The sequence below is a fragment of the Leptonychotes weddellii genome, chromosome 9 (assembly GCF_054177405.1).
Source record: "Leptonychotes weddellii isolate Sample4059 chromosome 9, ASM5417740v2, whole genome shotgun sequence".
In the NCBI taxonomy this organism is placed as follows: Eukaryota; Metazoa; Chordata; class Mammalia; order Carnivora; family Phocidae; genus Leptonychotes; species Leptonychotes weddellii.
In genome coordinates, this window is record NC_138377.1 from 30,237,140 (window position 1) to 30,242,941 (window position 5,802).

The following is a 5,802-nucleotide window of genomic DNA, read 5'->3' on the forward strand; positions in this document are numbered from 1 at the left end:
AATTGAAAACCTTAATAGTTCTATTTCTCTACCTTCCTTTAAAACTGACATCCACAATTATAATAACCAAGATTTAAGAGGTTAGATTGGCATGAATTTAAATGCTCAATGATTGATTAGTAGTAGCCTTTATTTCTGCTACATGGAAGACACTGCTTGGTTTTTCTCTTGTGTTGGTTGTTATTTCTTGAGCCATGCTTGTTTTTTAGTTTAGTAGTTTGTATTTATCTGACAAAAAAAAAAGATGGAAAAGTCAGTTCAATTCAAAGGTCTAAAATACAGCACATTTTAAAAGTTATTATTGTTAAGTATAAAACATTAAAAAATTAAATATGAGTAAAATAAGTGATCAAAATAAGCAAAATTGCATTTTTTAATATAGTTTCTCTTCTTAATCTAACAATAAAGATCCTCTGGACAGATAAGATCTCATTTTTGAAATCTAGAGGTTGAAGTGATGTTAAAGAAACCTCCTTAATTTCTTAAAATTTTTGTTTTTAAAAGCTATTTCTGGGGTGCCTGGGTGGCTCGGTAGGTTGGGCATCTGCCTTAGGCTCTGGTCATGGTCTCCGGGTCCTTGGATTCAGGCCTGCGTCAGGCTCCCTGCTCAGCGGGGAATCTGCTTCTCCCTCTTCCTCTGCTCCTCCCCCTCCTCATGTGTGTACTCTCTCTCTAATAAATAAATACAATCTTAAAAGATAAATAAAAGCCATTTCTACCCATGTAAGAATCTAATAAATCAAGATGTCAAGATTAAGATTATGGGCTTTTAGTCTTTAAAATTTATAGATGGGTCACTGAATTATTTGCAAGTCCTTAATCTGTCCTAAACTGCATCCCAAAATAAGCCATATGTATATATTTACATACACATGATATATGCTCATTGTAAATAAGGGGCCAAGTAACTTTCACATTTCAGTTGTGATAATATGAAGCCTTTGTCAGTAACAAAATTTTTTCACCATTAAAAAAAACCACCTACTTTTTCTTATATATTGGCAATTCACAATTTAAATATTTGGGAGCCACTTTTTAAATTTCAGAAGCCAAGATTTAAATATGGTATGCATATTATTATTTCTGCTCTTCTTTGCATTTGCTGCTCTCTTAATAAGACCCTAATATTTGATATTTCATTGTTATAGAAAATATATCCATCAAAGGATGAAATCCTTGTAGAATATTGAGCTCTCTTCCAGTGAATTTTTCTTTCTAAATTCTGTAATATATTGAGAAACGACAGGACTTGGGACTCTCCCTAGGTGGACGGAGGTCCCAGCACGCATCATCCTAGCGCCGCTCCGTCACTGTCCACTACCACCAGGGAAAATATTATTGGGGGGAGGGGGCAAGAAATGACAGAAGAGCAGGCACAGACTGAGGAGTGTGTGGAGAAACCAGGGTGTTATCGTGCATGGACTTTTGTTATTTTTTGGCCACACCGTCTCCCTCTGGTGCACTACCTCTCGCCCATGGTGTGCATCTGGGTGAGTTCCTGTTAATAAGTGCCCAAGTGCTAAGCTAACTTTGGTGGCAGAGTGACACAGAAGGGTGGGCACCTCAGTTCCAACAGCAGAGCCCTGACGAGATATGGCCAAGTGGTTCCTGCCAAGAGTATGAGGAGGGAGCAAACAGGAAGAGTAGGAATGCGAATGACGGAATCACATGTCAAAGCAGCGGCAAGCAATTCTCTTCCGGTGCCTCACCTGACACTCCCTCTAATCCATGTGCTGACATTACATTTTGACCCTTGAAGGATTCTAGGGCGGAAACCACCACAAACTTTCAACATCCCATTCCACCTCTATTGTTACTACAATATAAGTAATAAGATTCCATGTTCAAAGAGTCAATTTGTTGACAACTTCTTGTGCAAGTGTCACATCTGTCCTTTATAGCTATAGCGACTTATAATTGTAAAAAAAAAATTACCTTTTGGTTGTCTTACATGTTTTTTCCATTGGCCTTTTCTTTTTCTGTTTTACTTTCCTTTCCTCACATCCATTCCCCTGAGAAAAGGGGAGACAGATGAGGCATGAGATTGAGGGAAGTAGATTTGACATGAGAGGAGGGAGCCAGAGGGCAAAAGAAAAATAGTGGGGAAAGTGGAAGAGAGAGAGGGAAGTGAGGAAGAAAGAAGAAAGCCAGAAGCAGGAGAGAAAAAAAGCACAGAAGGAGAGACAACTTAATTTGGTCTTAAGTTAAAAAATGTCTTTATTCTTTCCAATGGAGCCCATTGTTAAATTTCACAAACAGCTTCTCTTTTAGGGTCCTCCCACCCTTTCTCTTTTTAGACCGGGTTTCATAAATAGAGACTAAACCTGGCTGCTTAGGATTGCAAGGAATTTGATTTGCAATAGTTCAGAGGAAAGTGGAACAGAAAGATGGGTTTGGATGAAGGGGACATGCCCAGGATTTCATAAGCAATTTTCCCCTCTCGTCTTTCTCAGCTCTCTATCCTCTATCTAATTGCCTACAATCCTGGGAAAATCCCATAGGACCATAGGTAAGCCTAAGTTTGGGCTCTCCATAAAGAGATCAGCAGAGCTAAGGACAGTAAAACCTAGATAGGTAAGAAATTAAAAGTTAAGAAAAGGGAGAGATGGACCCAGATCCAGAGAGACAGTGTCCATCTGGGCTCTGCCCTGTAGTCTTCTCATAAAAACAGTACATGTGAAGTGCCACTTTACCAAGCCTTACTCAGAAAGGAGGAAAGTGTCAAACTGCTGAGAGGTTTGAGACATGAATAAGAGACCATGGTCCCCAGGCAGTGTGGTCCTGGAGTTGGGTGAACGTGAACCTGACCAGGTTTTTGTTTAATTGCAGTGGGGAGCAGTTCCTAGTTTCTGCTGCCTAGAATAGAAATCAGATTCACTGACTCATTTTTCATCTACATTCAGTCTAAATTCAATGGGACAAGGGAGTAAGATTCTAATCTTTGCTCTTCTTGGGGTAAGAAGTGTAAAATGTGAATAAGTATGAAAGGGGGAAAATGTGATTCAGAGGAGTGTGGAAACAGGGAAGGAAATGCCAATCAGAGGGAAAATGGAAAAACTATGTAAGCCTAAGTCAGAAAACATGGGAAGACAGAGAGAGAAGTGGGAAGAATGAAAAAGTATGTGAAAGAAAACAAACGGGGAAAATAATTAATACTTTGTGACAACTGCAAGCCAAATTTGTATGTCGTACCACCCTTGTGATTTAACAAGCTGAGCGTGGAACTTGGCTGCATGTTGGCTGTGTCTTTGCTGAACTCCTGATTTCCAGAGCCCCATTTCAAGCTGTTGCTGAATTTATAAAGATGGGCCCCCAGGACCACGCACGTATCAGCTTATGACATAGCAGCTGAAAGGGCCTTGAGACACCAAACACGCCCACTTCAATCCCTCACCCATATGCACACATATTTGATAGTTGAAGAAGCTTGAGGTCCAGAGACTTTAAATGACACACCCGTGGAACAGAGGAAATGCAATTTAGAACTCAAACCTGGGACTTTTCATTCTAGGTGCAGTATTTAACAGCTGGTTTCTTCATCGTTTCCTTCCAGATTTCCTGGAATTCATTTTCCCAGCTTGTGTCATGGACTCATTACCTCCTAGCTATGTTGTTTCCCAAACTCTGTCATCCTCTGGTTAGTTTTGTTTTGTTTTGTTTTTTGTCTCTTGTCCCCACTGGTAGTCAGTCAACGAATCTTGTTAACTACGTATTCACGTCCTTGTTGCCCTCTGACTCCTTTTCACCGGGTTCATGACTTGGGCACCTTTCATCCTGGACTATTCTTTTATTTTTTAAAGATTTTATTTATTCATTTGAGACACAGAGATACAGAGAGAGAGAGAGAGCATGAGCAGGGGGCAAGATAGAGGGAGAGGGAGAAGCAGGCTCCTCACTGAGCCAGGAGCCTGATATGGGGCTCGATCCCAGGACCCTGGGATCAGGACCTGAGCCGAAGGCAGACGCTTAACGACTGAGCCACCCAGGCGCCCCCACCCTGGACTATTCTAATGACTTCCTATCTGTAGCCTCCTCTAGCTCTCTTGAAGATCACAGTTGGAGTAATCGTTCCCAAATACAACACTAATTTTGTTAGTTCTGGTTTTCAGTGGCTCCTCCTTAGCTACCAAACTGTACTATCCAAACTCCCCAGCATGGCCCGAGACTTCCGTAATCTGGCCCTGCTTTGCTTTCCAGCTGCATCTCTCACTGTTCCTAAATGGGATAAGCCTCGCACTGTCCCATTCTTTGATTTTGCTCACACTATACCCTAGATCCAGGATATTCTTATTTCCCCTTCCCTAACTCAAAGACTGCCTCCTTCCTTCATAAATCTTTCATGATTTTCTCTCGAGCAAAAACTAGGTTCTCCACTTCTTTCTCTTAAAGCACCCATAAGATTCCACTTTATGTTATTTGTGCCCATGTCTTGAGCCAGGCGATGTCCTGTTATCTATTTTTAATCTCTCTACAGTGCCTCAAATATAATATAAATGCTTGTTCATTTGAACAAAATTGAGTTTGTGCCAGAAGACAGGTGAAAGAATCAGTCATATATAGAATGAAACTAAATCTATCAACATCCTACATTAACTTTAAATTCCCAAGGCTTAAATAACTAGTGCTTCAGAATGGATGTTATATGCTATTGTACTAATTATATGCTAACATAGTAATTAGCTATTAGTGATAAGACTGCTGCATGATTTATCCTTACATTTAAAAGAGGAAAATATTTGCCTGTTGGAAATCTCTGGAATTTCTATCAACTTACTGCGATTTCTTTTTGAAATAAAATTTGGAGTAGAAATCGATAGGTGAAAATTCTATATACTGCAAAGGAGATTTTGTATTTTTCTTCTAAACTACAATGGCATTTCCCTACAGTGTTCTCAGGTTCAGTACTACAGATTGGACTATAGGTGAAACCACGTTTCAGTGAAGTTCTTCGGGTACTCTGGGACACTAAAGCCCAGTGGGAAGGCCTACAGACAAAAATCCCACTTATATAAACACCTATGCTCAAATTGTTCGCTTTTTTTCTTTTTTTTTTTTGGTAAGACTCTTGAAAATGTGACTAAGAATTGCCTTCACGTGGTCTTGGTTTTTAAAGTATAAATATTTTTTTCTTTCCATTTAAGTCCAGTGAAATGTGCCCCTCTGTTCCTTCCATGTGTTCTTTGATGCGCATGACTGGAGCTGAGGTCCACCCCCCCACACACCCCCCACTTAGACAGTAGCTGAGAGGTGGGTCAGCAGCAAGCAAGGGGACACAATGTCCCCTGGTGCCCATATGACAACTCGTGTGTCAAAACTTGTTAAGAAGTAAAAAGATCCTGAGTCGTGGGAAGAGGTAAGGAAGCAGAAGCCGAAGACGCCAGTAAGAAGAGGGGTGAGATGATTTTAGATTTACCAAGAAATTTAGTTGTACACCACTCCCCTTCCAAATCAGCAAGGAGAAAAGGCCCTGTGGTTTGGGTTCTGCCTGCAGAGCTGGCCTGGGAGTGGTTCCTGCCCAGTGAGTCGGATTCAGTACTCTACCGGCACAGAAAAAATGCCAAGATGCCTGCTACTTGAAAGCTAGTGTGTGGACAGGCTTTGAGGAAGAGTTCCTACACTGTGGGACTCAGAGTGGAGCAAAGGGAATTCATCAAAACAGCTCGCTGCATTCCTTTGCTCTTAACTACTCTGTTCCCAGACGCAGAGGTGACTACCAGATACCAGAGATCACAAAGAAATGTAGTGGGATTTCTTCCATACCTGAGGTGACCGAATCAGTTCTCATGCTCCTGTAAAAACAAA